General features: G+C 46.9%; 1 long non-coding RNA gene across 1 annotated transcript; it reads left to right on the top strand.

The window, feature by feature from the left end:
• The first annotated feature begins 1556 nt into the window (after positions 1 to 1556).
• On the top strand, positions 1557 to 12720 carry LOC124504350 (uncharacterized). The gene is made up of 4 exons (XR_006960380.1): positions 1557 to 1861; positions 2452 to 2595; positions 5620 to 5736; positions 12301 to 12720. It is a non-coding gene; the product is annotated as an uncharacterized LOC124504350 (long non-coding RNA).
• Positions 12721 to 14287: the final 1567 nt, after the last annotated feature.

Here is a 14287-nt window from a genome sequence, read left to right as displayed (position 1 = left end):
GGCAGAGGGAGGAAAGAAAGGATCCTGCCCCTGATCCAGCAGCTGAAAGTGAGAAGCTGATAATAGCAAGGAGGCCTGAAATGCACCCCATGGTAATCAAGCCATCTGGCACAAGCCCACTGGGAAAGGAGGCCACATCCGGCCTGCCAGGCCTCACTGTGCAAAGGTGGGGTGCAGCGGTCAGTGTCAGCAGCACGACGCCAGCCACCCTCTGGAGCTGGAGGCTGGGGGTGGGGGGAGTTCTCATCTCAAGGCCATGGGGCTGAGGCCAGTTGTCACCTGCCAGACGTAGGGAAGGAGCGAACAGTCAAGGCCATCTGTTCCTGGCCCCAGGTCTGCACCAGGCTCGACTTTCACTGCGAGGAAGCCTTTGGAAACTGCATCCTGGACCTTTTATTAGCTCGGATGGTGGTTTTTAAGAGCTTTATGGATGCCTGAACACTAATAGTGAGCCCTTACCCTGCCCTCACTAAGTACCAGGCACTGTTCTGAGAGCTTTTGTCTAAATCACCTCACTGAGCGCTCATAAGAACTCTACAAGATAGGAGTTATCCCCATTTTATAGAGTGGGAGGGGAGGCCTGGAAAGGGGGCAGAGCTAGGAATCGATGCCATAACTCTGCTCCTGAGCCCCGCCCTTCGCTGCTGGGCCACACTGCCCTATTGTCCCAGAGCACAGGCTGGAGTGCAGATTCAGTCTTACTTGTCCACTGGGAAACCAAACGTCCTAGAGATGAGGCCTGTGGGTGATTAGCCAGGACAGGTGATAGCATGCCATCAGAATTGACCAGCCCCTAACTTAGAGCAGGCAGGGGGCTCGTCCAACCCCACCCCCTCCTAAGGTTAGTGCACCCAGATCTGGAGAGCTTTCCTGGGGTCACGCAGCGAGAAAATGATGACACAAGAATCCAAAGCTTTCTGACAGTCCCTTCAATTGCTGTGCACTGTCTTTCTTTCTCTAGGAAAGTAAGACTATGCCCCTGCCCTGGCACCCCAGTCCCATCCACCTAAGCCCCCACAGTGGACAGCAGGAGTGTTGTTGGTGTCAGGTGGCAGTTATCTGCTGGAGGTTTCCTGAGGGTCAGGGAGCCATGTTGACCTGATCACTAGTTCCTGCCCGCCTAGGGAGCCCCCTCCATCTGGTAGAGAGGATTGAGAACTGGAGATGCTTCATCCCATGCCTCCTGGCTCTCCTCCCTCTTGGCTGAAGGCTTGTTGGTGTCTCTGGAGGGTGTTTGACCTGTGGGCCTTGCCCAGAGCTCAGTTTGGGTTGCATTGGGATCGAGCCCCCAGCCAGGTCCCAGAGAGGAGTCTCAGGCCTGGAACCGAGATTGCGGGTTAGACAGGGCTTCACCAGGTAATCATTGCTGGTAATGGCAAAGGCTTTGAATGAAGTGTCCAAACTGGTTTAACACCCTTTTGGTATTTCTCTTATTTTGTGGATTTATATCATTCACCTACTAAGGACCTCCCTTACCTAATCTCTATTCCCTGAGGAATGAAAGAGTAGATAAAGTTTTTTGTTTGTTTTGTTTGTTTGAGGGCTGTACTCCTGTCTCCTGGGATGGCCTCAGCTGGTCCAGCTGAGGGGGGTCTAGCTGAGGGGGAGTCCAGCCCCAGGAGGGCCAGCTCTAGGGCTGCTTGGATCAAGGCCCAAAGTACCTTCAATGTTCCTCCTAAATCTGTGGTTCCAAGAATATTATTTAGCACCTACTGGCATTCCACCAACAGAAGATATAAGAGAAGAAACGTCCTTCGATTCCTAATCAAACAACATCGATGAAGTAATTAGTATATAGAAGGTGCTAGGCAAGAAGCATTCTAGTTTCCTGTTGTGGAGGAGTTTACAGTCTGCAAGAAAGGTAAGACACACGCACACGATGGGAAGTTCAGGATCAGAAAGAGAGACATAACAGTGCAGAACAAGGGAGCAGTACCGCTTCATTGCCAAATGAAGGACCCAAGAACAGTTTTCACATGAAAGTGTTTCACAGAGTAGCTAATGTAGCAGGACTTATTCATAACCAAAGGATGCCAGCAAAAGACATGGCCAACATGAATGGCAGTATGAAGAATCAGGTCAGGAGTTCAGAGGAGAGAATTGGCTAGAATTGTTGGGGCTGGGTTTTGGAAGACATGAGCATGTGGTGGGCATTTGCTGGGCTTTGGGTTTCCTGTGTGTATTCTCCCTTATTCTGGAGACTATCCTCATCTCTTTCTGGGAAGAACCTCCTTCCCCTTCATCAATCTAGGAAGTGTCAGTTGGGTTGCAGGTGAGAGCATCACACTCCTCCCCCATCACCCAACCCTAACATTGGTCCAGGGAATGGACCCAATGACAGCCAAGGAACACGTGCAACATGTGCTGGGGCTGTTAGGAGCGAGGAACGTTCTCTGTCTCACTGGGCTTGAACCTGCAGTTCACTTTGCAATGCAAATCTCTTGCCACCAGAAGTGTAGAGTCTGTCTGCGGGTGGCACCAACATAGAGGAAGCAAGACCAAGAGGTGAACATCAGGTGCTTGTGACTTCTTGCAAGACCCTGGTTCAAGCCGTGCCTGAAGACGGACCTACCCTCTGGACTTTTCAACTGTATGGTCAGTACATTTCCCTTCTTCTTGTATGTACTTGGGTCAGTTTTCTTGAAACAGAAAGCATTTTGTTACAATGTAGGCCTTGAACTAGATTTGGGTGGATGGAGGGCAAGAGGGCAATCCAGGTCGACGGTGCCATATGAACTAGGGTGTGTTGATGAGTGTAAGGGTGTGGTGTCCATGGAGCTGTGTGGAAACTGCCTGAGAAAGAGGGTCTTGGTGGACAGCATGCAAAATACCCTGTGAGAGAACCTGTGTTTTCATTCTTCTGGGTGCATTGATCTATTTGGACAAACCCCGGGATTGCCAGGGAGTGGCACGTAATGGAAGGAGAGCAAAAGCTCTAAAAATAATAGAATAACAACAATAAACGTTTACTGAACACTTACTACATGCTAAGCATTTTTCCCACTTAATCCTTTTGACAGCCAGGAGGTATTATGATTTCTCTATTTTGCAGATGAGGAAATTGAGGCACAAGGAATTTGCCTCAAGTGAACCAGTTAGTAAGGATCAGAGCTGGGATTTTAACGGGCAGGAAGGCTGGATCCTGCATTCTTAACCTGCCTTCTTCTGCTTGTGGCCTCCTCTGTTGCATGTGGCCTCTGCCTTGGGGAAGAAAAGGAGGCAGCTGTTGCCGAAAGGGTCCATGGGACAACACAGAATTCGAGTTGTCTTTCCCAGAGCTGGCCCCAATTTGACAATTTGTTCGCTTTTGCTCTGTTGTTTTAAAAGTGTGCTGTTAGACAAATGCAGGCACTCTGCCCACTCCCCCCACCCCCCACCCCCCCCCAACTAGCAACAGTCCTTGGGACCAGCGGATGACTCCAGGCAACTTCTCCTGGTCAGGACCGACAGCGTCCTGGGCTGGCTGACCACACTCAGAGGGAAGCAAGGCCCTCTGGACAATTCTTCCCTGGCCCTGGCTGCTCCCTCCTCCTCCGTCTCTTTCCGGCTCCGTATCTCCTTCCCTTGGATTGCCTCAGGAGAAGGAAAGAAGACATGTTTTTTAAAAAAGAAATTTAATGAAACCAAACACTTGTATTTCCAACTATTGACATTGGATGTGTGCTTCTCCAGCCCAGCCATTTGGGACAAGTCTTTAACCGCCTCTCTTCGCCCGACGGTCTAATGCAAACAGACCATAAAAAAATAAACTTCCCCCCCCAAATATTATCTTAGGCCTCATTTTATCATGCTTCCTTGAGCTGTCTCTGTAAAAAAAGGAAGAAAAAAGAATGTGGGTTTTAGTTCGTGCAGGGATAGAGAGGGCCCCATCACCGTTTCTCCCAACACTGTCTACTTCCCAAAGCACTTGGTATCTGTCTCATTTCCATTCAGACCTCGCTCAGGCTCTGCTCATCACATAGCCAGTTTTTGTTTATTCGCCTGTAAAATGGGCTATTGACACCCATCCACAAGGTTGCTGCAAGACAGAAGTGACAATACAAGTACATCCAAGACTCAAAAACCAGAACAGGTATAATACAAGAGGGGGTGGTGGCCTCTGATCTAACCAGACAGAAAATGCCCCCCTACCAAATGTATTTTCATTTGGCTTAAAACAAACCAAAAACAAACAAACAAAAAAACCCCAACAAACAAAAACACTCTTGCTGGCCCCAACAGCTTAAGCATTACCTGGGTTTGGGTTTAGGGCTACCTGTTTTCTTTTTCTTTTCTTTTCTTTTCTTTTCTTTTCTTTTCTTTTCTTTTCGTCTTCTTTTCTCTTTTATTTTCTTTCTTTCTTTCTTTCTTTCTTTCTTTCTTTCTTTCTTTCTTTTTTAGTTTATCGATTTATTTGGAGAGAGAGAAAGTGAGCATGAGTAGGGGAGGGGCAGAGAGAAAGGGAAAGAGAATCCCAAGCAGATTCTACAATGATAGCTTAGAGGCTAACACAGGGCTTGAACTCACAAACCGTGAGATCATGACCGCAGCCTTAGTCTGTACCAACTGAGCTACCCAGGTAGCCCAGGGCTACCTGTTTTCAACCCCACAAAGTTTATGACCGAATATTTGAGACAGGTAGCTGAAAAATCCCTATGCCTCTAGGATGAGTGATGCCCTCAATTTATCTTCTAAGGGGGGAGAAAATGAGAACCTGTTCCTTGAAGGTGGGCACTGCTGGGGTGGAGAGTTGGGGAGACAAACTGAGGAATCACAGGGCCTTGGGTGAACTCTTTGTGGTCGAAGGCATAGTGAGAGAAGGCCGGGCTGATGGAGGCCATCTTTATGACAGTTTTGCCAATTTCAGACCTCAGTAACTTACCTGAATGTGCCAGAGCTTTGAGCTCTGGGGGGAAGAAAGGGATTTATGCAGATTTTTCTGTGTGAACTATACCACAAGTAACCAGATTATAGAAGGAGGGAAGTTCTGAATTGGACTTTCACCTTTCTGAAACCCCAGATACATATTGGAATTGAGCAACAACGACTGTTTATAACACAAAAGTCATGCTGTAGCTGATTATGTACTTTACAGTGAACAAATGCACCACTGCCAATGAAGGTGTCTTGCCAAAATTAATCAAACCCACGCAAATTTGTTGGGCTGACAGATCCAACCAGAGATATTAAAGGAACTACAAGGTCAGAGGAAAGAGGTCATGCAAGAAACAAAACCTACACTGTTGGAAACTACAAATGACTCCCCCTTTTTTTCACCTTCAAATTTTACTTTATTTGGAAACTATACAAAGGTATTATTTTCATGCTTCATGACTGTGGTACTGAAGTGGAGACACAGAGATATTATGAATGCATTGAGAAATTAAATATAACAGTATCAATGCAACACTGTGTAAAAACTCATAGGTACACTTGAAATAAGTCCGAGGTCTGGGCATTCACAGCCATCAGATTTCCCCCCGGAGGCCAGTGAACCTTACCGGGAGATCGTCCGCGGGGTACATGACCAGACTGGTTTTCATTACAGGAGGGCCATTTAAAAGCCGCCAATCACAATACCTTGCCAGCTCCCCTGTAAATATTTTGAGAAGAATTTTTGCAAATTCTTTCCCTACACAGCTCCTGAGGCCTCCTTCAGACAGAATGAAGCTGAACTTGGATGCATCCTCTGGGTGAGGCAGCATAAAATCGGTCCGGATGAAATCCCTCCCTGTTGATGAAGATATCTGCCGCATCGTGAGTATCACAGGTACCCGTGGACAACAAAGTCCGCAGCCAGTAAATTCACAAGTGGAAGGGGTGGATGGGAAATCTGTATATTCAGAGATTTAAAAATATTGAAAAAGTGAAACTAAGCCTCCATGTTGAGGGATGCCCGAGTAGGTGATAATGCTGCAAAGAAAGGAAGGAAGTCATCATAAAAGTCAGCGGGGCAGGGGTGCCTGGGTGGCTCAGTCAGTTAAGCCACTGGCTCTTGATTTCAGTTCAGGTCATGAATTCACGGTTCATGAGATCAAGCCCTGCGTCGGGCTCTGTGCTGATAGCACAGAGCAGCTTGGGATTCTTTCTCTCCCTCTCTCTCTGCCCCTGCCCTGCTCTCTCTTGTTCTCCCTCCCCCCACCCCACCCCCCGCTCGCTCTCTCTCAAAATAAATAAATAAGCATTTTTTAAAAAGGCAGCAGGGCAGTAACTGACAGAGGGCAGCGCGGGGTCTATGATGGGATGGAGCTCAGGCACAAACTTATGACCTGGTTCTGTCTTTATTTGGGTAGGGGTTATAAGCATGTTCACCTTTTAATATTTTATTAAACTATACACCTATTTTCTGTATTTGTACCATTTTTTTAGCCATATAAAGATTGAATGTTTGTTTTCGCTACATGCCCCTGGTTCTTTCTCTACCCCGGCATCAAACAAAGTTTTGCTTATTGCTTATGCTATATGTCTGTGACACCTTAGCAGAGGCCTCTGCTCGTCTCAGTTGGTCAGGGACCCTGACTCACAGCGTAGCTCCTGCTCAGATACTCTCAGGGGCTGTGCCAGTACTCACTGGCAATTGAGTGCTTTGGCATGGAAGGGATATCTGTAACTTCTGGTCACAGTTCATTGGCCAGAAGTAATAACACGTGACTATCCCACCACAAGGTGGGTGAAGTGCAATACTCTCAATGCGCTCAGAAATATTTTGATAAACACATTTTTTAAAATGGCGGGGGGAGACCTGGTCGTTCAGTCGGTTAAGTGTCCAACTTTGGCTCAGGTCAGGGTCTTGGGGGTTTGTGAGTTTGAGCCCCTCATCAGGCTCTCTGCTGTGAGCGTGGAGCCCGCTTTGGGTCCTCTGTCGGCCCCGTCTCCGCCTCTTCCCTGCTCGTGCTCTCTCTCTCTCTCGAAAATAAATAGTTAACATTAAAAAAGAAATATTTGGTGCAAATATTCACAAAACAGTCCCTCCCTGCACTGCATGTTTCTGACACACACAAGTTTCAATTTCCATGATTTAATATGTATTACCTGTCCCCAACAAAATGGTTGCAATTTCTGCGGCCTTGGTATAGGACTGTAGTTACATAAACTACAAATTTCACTGCCTGCTTTTCAAGCCACAGATCACTACATAAACAACAGATGCGAATCGTGAAGTGACCAGTTGCATCGCTCCTTTCAAAGTCTGTCTGTGATTGATCACCATGCTTCTGGTATTCCATTCACACACAGGCAGCAAACTATGTAGCTGTGTTGCCTCCTTGCCTCCCGGTGATGAACCCACATGACATTTTACAAAAGTGAAAAATCCACAGAGGATTAGCTAACAGAAGTACAAGTACAGCAAAGAAACAAAGAGTGACAACGCTGGCAGTGAAACTGGATGTGAATAGATTGGAAAATGGCAACAGCAAGGCCAAGCTCACGGGCAACATAGGGCTACTAGAAGCTATGGTGCTAACCTTACTGGACAAGTCCAATGAGTATTAAAAAACAAAACAAAACAGGAAAAGCCACTTTATCTTTCAGTTTTAACTGCAGTGGAAGCATAAAGCCACTTATGGTTGAAATGGAATGTTTTCTTCTACTTTGGGTTGAAGACCATAATGTTTTAAAGTTCTAATTAGTCTGGCTAACATTCAGACCAAAGCATTGCAGTCAGCTGCATCATCAACAACAACAACAAAAACAACAGCAAAGCCAATCACAAGGAGACTGAAGAAGAACCACTGACTGCCAGTAAAGGCTGGTTTCTGCATTCTTGAGTTCAACATGAGCTGGTTGGTGTTAAGTTGCTCGTGAAGCTGCTAGCCCAGATGAGGATGCCACCATGACATTTGCAGCCAGATTCCAAGAAAATGAAGATGTCCCAGAGGAAGTGATGCCAGCAAAAAACTTCACCTCAAGAAATGCTCTGAGATATTTCACGGCATCGCAGGAGTGAAGGATAAACTATTGCACGCTGATCCAAACTATGTAAGAAGGACGACAGCACACCGAGGCATAGCATCACAAGTTACACAGCGTGGGGTGCCTGGGTGGCTCAGTCGGTTAAGCATTGACTTCAGCTCAGGTCATGATCTCACGGTTCGGGAGTTCGAGATCTGCGTCAGGCTCTGTGCTGACACCTCAGAGCCTGGAGCCTGCTTCAGAGTCTGTGTCTCCCTCTCTCTATGCCTGCCCTTGCTCATGCTCTGTCTCTCTCTCTCTCTCTCTCTCTCTCTCAAATATAAATAATAAAAACATTTTTAAAAAACACAGTTATACAGTGAGAGGAAGAAGGCAAGAACTGCTCAAAACTACTTTTGATAAGTTTTTTAGAAAGAAAGCAAACACTTTAATCCTCACTGTTTTTAATGTTTTAAATTACAGTGTAATATGTAAATATTAATTTTGCTAATTTTTCATTTCCTGGTGCATTTATAGCCAACAATAAGAGTGTTTTTAATGTTTAGACAAAAATACTTACAGGTCACAGAACAATTGTTGTTTTTTTTTTTTTAATTTTTTTTTTCAACGTTTATTTATTTTTGGGACAGAGAGAGACAGAGCATGAACGGGGGAGGGGCAGAGAGAGAGGGAGACACAGAATCGGAAACAGGCTCCAGGCTCTGAGCCATCAGCCCAGAGCCTGACGCGGGGCTCGAACTCACGGACCGCGAGATCGTGACCTGAGCTGAAGTCGGACGCTTAACCGACTGCGCCACCCAGGCGCCCCAGTACAATTGTTGTTTTTCCATTGATTATCAAGATCACTTTGTAGGACTGGAATGCCCACAGTCATTTTTACGATCTTGTGTCATCATGCAGAGCAAACATACCTGATTTGAGCAGAATTAGGTTGCAATTCCTCCACATCTGTTTGTGTCAACTCAATTACATGGAGTGTGAGGAAACTTCTGGAAAAGAACCTGAACCACTGGGATTAGCTAGGTCGAGGGTTTCCAGTTATAGTTGGAGGCTGTTATTCAACCCCAACCTGATCCAGCCACCTGAGGGCCTGTGTGTGATCCTGAGTGGGAAAGGGTTGTGGACAATCTGAGATGAACCACGCCCATTTGGGGGCCATGCCTTTCTACTCTGGGGTTCAACCAAAGAAAAAAATGTATCCTAGATAAAGGCAATGTGTTTCTTTACTCACTTCATGGGAGGGCAGATATATCAAGCTACAGCCAAAGTAGAGACTCAAATCCTGGTCAGGGATGAGCGTCCATGGGGCCTCCTTGGGCCATCTGGGCCTTGTGGCAATGATAGAACACCCAGACACTGTCTGATACCCCAAAGCAGCAGTGCCAGTTGGAGCCACTGCTCCCGGGGAGAGTGGAGGGGACTGTCAGCCTTGAGGTTCGACCAGCAGCCTCAGAAGAGGGTCGAGAGCAGTAGCTGAGCAGTAGTTTGATCTGTCGAGAACGTGTGGGCTCCAGCGTCACTCAGATTTTCTGGGGAGGAAGCAGGAGAGGACGAGGGAGGGGCTGAGGTTCCAGAATTAAACTTAAGAGGCGCTCCAAGCTAGGGGAATCCAGACTATGTTAATATGACCTCACTTTTCCACACTGGCAGTGAGTCCCGGGGACATTAGAGTTGTTTACAGATGAGGTGGCCGTAGAATTTATTGTTCCACCAGAGATATTTTTAAAGTCAAAAGGATTGCTATCAATTATTAAACCTTTTAATAATTAAAGGCACAAATAGGTTGTCCCAGACAAACCACACCATACACCCACACTAGCTACAGGTGGAGTCCAGGTAATTGCAAGTCAAAGGTTGTATCAGAACTAATAAAAATAAATGAATGTGCCCCTCCCTAGACAGGCCGGGATCCCCGGAAATGGACTTGGAGGTAGAGATTAGCGTGCAGGACGTTTATCGGGGAGTGCTCTCGGGATCCACATCTGTGGAAGTGGAAGGGAAGGAGGAAAAGCAGGCTCGGGCAGAGAAAACACTTGGACTACAAAGCAGTGTCATCAGAGCCCTCAGTGGGCCCCAGGGGGAGCTCTAGGGGTGACCTTCAGAATTATTAACAATTGGGGCAAGGGGAGGGGGCCTCACTTCTGCGCAGGGACCGGTCATTGTCTATGGCTGTCCCCGATGGCCCTCTCCAGCTGAGGACAGATTTCTGGGCTGGCAGCCGTCCCAACTCTCTGAGGAGGGGTCAGGGTAGCACATCACAGCATCCACTACCCTAAGGGAGAGGACAGTTTGAGTAAAACCATCATAAAGATATATACCTGAAGTTCAATCATTAGTCAAATCCACCAAGGAAAGATCCTATCGCACCTGCTTTGAAGGTGTTGAGTCTCCATGTACTCAGCATACTAACTGCTTATCTACAAATGATATTACCAAGAGGGGGAACTCATTCTCTCAAATTAATATTGGTATAATTGGTACTGCTTAGAAAACTTTTTTTCTAAGATAAATTTCTACCCAACTCTTTTTGGTAATGTTTGTATGTAGGATACTTACGTAGGACTTACTATGTTTCAGGCATGGTGTGATGGTGGTACTGAAATATTAACCCACTGATTCTCATAACAAACTTACAAAGTAGGCACTACAGACGGGGAAACAGAGACCCCGAGGTTAAGTAATAGGACTCAGGTGGTGGTGCCAGAATTTGGACCCACATGTCTCCACAGGCTGTGCTCATAACTGCTATGCTGCACTGGCTCTTGAAAACACTGTTTAATTTAGTGGATACTATATCACCAGAAAGAAGTTTAACGAGTATCTATTGAGCCCCTATTAGTTGGCAATGTCTAATCTTTGAAGGAAGTAAAAATCTCGGAAGTGATGCAAATAAGTTAAATAACAACAACAATAATAGTATTAATATCTAACATGTGTCAGGGGCTGTCCTAACAGCTTTCCATTCATACACATCCTGTAACATGCAGAACACTTATTGCCTCCCCAGAAAGAGATTCTGATTAATGCGGAAGCGAGACAGGAAATGGCCTTGTAACCATATGTAAGATTTGAAAGATTCGGGGCCTCAATATGCAGGACAGGCTGTCGCTGGATGAAGTGGTCATAGAAGCACAGGCTGGGTTCAGAGCTAGGGGACTCAAACCCTGGAAAGATTACAGGGTGTCCTTTCCAGGTAATTAAAAAAAAAAAACATAAGCAATAGTATAAACAACAAAATCAGGGTAAAGAAATGCAAGAAAATTCCTGTTTCCTGTTGTGATTATTTCACAACAGAATTTTTATTTAATTTTTAAAAATTTTTTAACATTTATTTACTTTTGAGAGAGAGAGAGAGAGAGAGACAGATCATGAGTGGGGGAGGGGCAGAGAGATAGGGAGACATAGAATCCGAAGCAGGCTCCAGGCTCTGAGCTGTCAGCACAGAGCCCAATGCAGGGTTCAAACCCACTGGTCGTGACATCATGACCTGAGTCGAAGTCGGACGCTTAACCGACTGAGCCACCCAGGTGCCTCCAGTACTTTCAAAAGAAATTTTCTGGTAACAGCTTCTTCCCCAACAATACATTCGGTTGCCCGTGTTCTGCTGGTGGTAAATTTGGTGTGGTCTGCAGTTTGGTCTCCCTTTCTAGAGAAAGAAGAGCTTATTGTGGGCCTGTAGAGCCAGCCAGATTCATGGCTCTTAAGGGATGGATAGGACCAAGAAAGGGAAGAGAAGGGAAGAGGATGGGCCTGAATGGAGGAAGAGTGAAGAACCGAGAGCACTGGCCTCGCTGGGGCACATGGTGTTCATGGTGTGTGCAGGGGAGCAGCGAGGTTGAGCAGATAGGTCGGGGCCATAGTTTAAACTTGACAATGCCTTGTCAAGGGAGTTGTAATATATCCCATATGCAATGGGACTCGTGGGAGGTACATGCAATCTTGTTCTTGTCATTGTCTCTCCTCCCCTAAATCGGAATGTGCCGGATAGCCAAGGTATTCAAAGCCCTCTTGGGCAGAAGCCCCAGGCGGCAGGTGGCTGGGATCTCTGGTCACCCCGGCGGGAGCTTTCCTATGCTGTGCCCTGACCCTCTGCAGCCTCTGTAAACACCCAGGACCTTCCTCGTTGCCCAGCCACCTTTCCAAAGGGACCTTACTGACTCAACGTTCTTGGTGGCCACCCAGATTTTTAAAGATCCAAGACAGCAATGCTATGTCACCAGCTCTGCTTCTCCCAATAATCGCAATCTGACAGAAGAAGGTACCCCACAGTTTCCCACTCTGCCAGGTCACGCCAGTGCTGTCCTCAGTTGCCTCCCGATTAAGAATTTCCAGATTATTGCTGGTTGCTTCCTTTTTCTGAATTAAAAATTCAAACATTGTTTTTCCACCTTCATTTCATGCATTCAGGTCAAAGCCTCTGGCTCTTCTCTGCGGTAGAATGAAAGATCCCAACCTGGCTGAGCTCAGGATGGAAATGTTTGTGGAACTTTCGCTTAGGTGCTGGTAAAAGGAGCATGCGGCCAGCGCGGTTCTGAAAACCCAGAGGAGCTGGAAGCTGACCTCCGACAGGAGTGGTCATGTGCACGTTTGTCCAGACTGCAAGATTTCCTCCCTGGCCTTGGTCTCTGCTCTCTGGATTCACATTATGTTCTGTCCCTCCAGCCCAGCCCCGCCCTTTCCATGAAGCCTTCCATAAACTCTGCCAGGCCACCATGACTGGTGCCTCCTCAACCAGCAGTCACATCGGGTACACCATGCCCCAGAATTCAGCTGCTACGTGCTCCTAGTACTTAGCTGTGAGCCTTCTTTCTTTAAGACGATGGAAAGCCTGGGGGCACCTGGGTGGCTCAGTCAGTTGAGTGCCTGACTCTTGATTTTGGCTCAGGTCATGATCTCCAGGTTGTATTGGGTTCGTGCTGACGGCACACAGCCTGCTTGGGATTCTCTCCCCCCACCCCCCTCTGCCCATCCTCCCGCTCTTCTCTCTCAAAAATAAATAAGCTTTTTTAAAAAAGAGGACGGAAAGCGTGCTGGAGGCCGAGACTATGTTTTCTCAGCACTGGGTTGAGTATAAAGTACAGGTGGAATGAAATTTAATTGCACCAAATAGAAGATGGACCAGCCAAGACCTTCCGAAGATGCCTGTTTATTATAAATAATAAGATGGGGGGCGCCTGGGTGGCGCAGTCGGTTAAGCGTCCGACTTCAGCCAGGTCACGATCTCGCGGTCCGTGAGTTTGAGCCCCGCGTCAGGCTCTGGGCTGATGGCTCAGAGCCTGGAGCCTGTTTTCGATTCTGTGTCTCCCTCTCTCTCTGCCCCTCCCCCGTTCATGCTCTGTCTCTCTCTGTCCCAAAAATAAATAAAAAGCGTTGAAAAAAAAAAGAAATTTAAAAAAAAAATAAATAAATAAATAAATAAATAAATAATAAGATGGAAAACTTACATTAACTGGATTCTTCAGAGAGAGAGAGTGTGTGCGAAGGACAAGCTGTGCATACTTTGATCTGTCTCATGGGTAGAAGGAAAGTGGGCTGCGAGAGACTCTCAGTGGCATTCGCTATATAGTTGCTACTTTTTTTCTAAGGGGTTTGCAGGTTTGAATCAGAGCCAAACTCAGCAGGAAGACGGAGGGCAACTGGCTGCTTCTACCCCCTTCCCAGGCAAAGATGGCACCAGCCTCTAAATATGTGTGCCCAAATGTGTTTGCAGGGTGCCATACTATGAGCCCGCCCTGGACCTTACACTTCTGCCTCTGGCCTGGTAGCTGTACTACAAACACAGCATATTCTCAGTCCATCTTTTTTAAGTGAACCCACAAAGAGAATGCAATGAGCAAGTTGAGCTTTTCTTCCCTGGGAGAAAATCATCTTAAGGCATAGTTCACACTGAGCTCTCTTGATTGAAAGGGAGGGAGAGAACCTGCTTCTGGAGTCCATGTTCTCTGGGCCTTACCAGTCACAGAGGGGTCCAGGGGATAGCACCAGCATCACTCAGAAGACTGTTGGAAATGCAGAATCTTGGCCTCTACCCCAGATCTACTGATTTCCAGTCTGAATTGTAAAGGGATTTGTATGTGCTGTTCTATAGAACACGGAGTGACCTAAGTCTGGACTTTGGAACTAAGTACAAATAAATCTCTAATGTGAACATGGCATCCACAAATCATCCCTCAAGCAATGAGGTTTTATTGAAATCTGCTGGGTGCCTAGTCCTGCATTAGGCACTGTGGGGAAAGAAAGAGGCAGGGGTGGGTCCAGCAAATAAGGACTCGCACTGTGGGATGTCAATGGCACACCCTGCCCACCGGTCCCTGCACAAGCCTCCGCCGAGGGGCAGGCTCATGCCTAACCGAATTCTCTGCAGCATACAGTACAGCCCTGGGGTGACACCGGT

The sequence above is a fragment of the Lynx rufus genome, unplaced genomic scaffold, assembly GCF_022079265.1.
Source record: "Lynx rufus isolate CCGP_SWC_20201006 ecotype Redwood Valley unplaced genomic scaffold, mLynRuf1.p SCAF_8, whole genome shotgun sequence".
Classification (NCBI taxonomy): Eukaryota; Metazoa; Chordata; class Mammalia; order Carnivora; family Felidae; genus Lynx; species Lynx rufus.
Note: the sequence above shows the minus strand (reverse complement) of the source record. Positions and strands in the feature narration are given on the sequence as shown.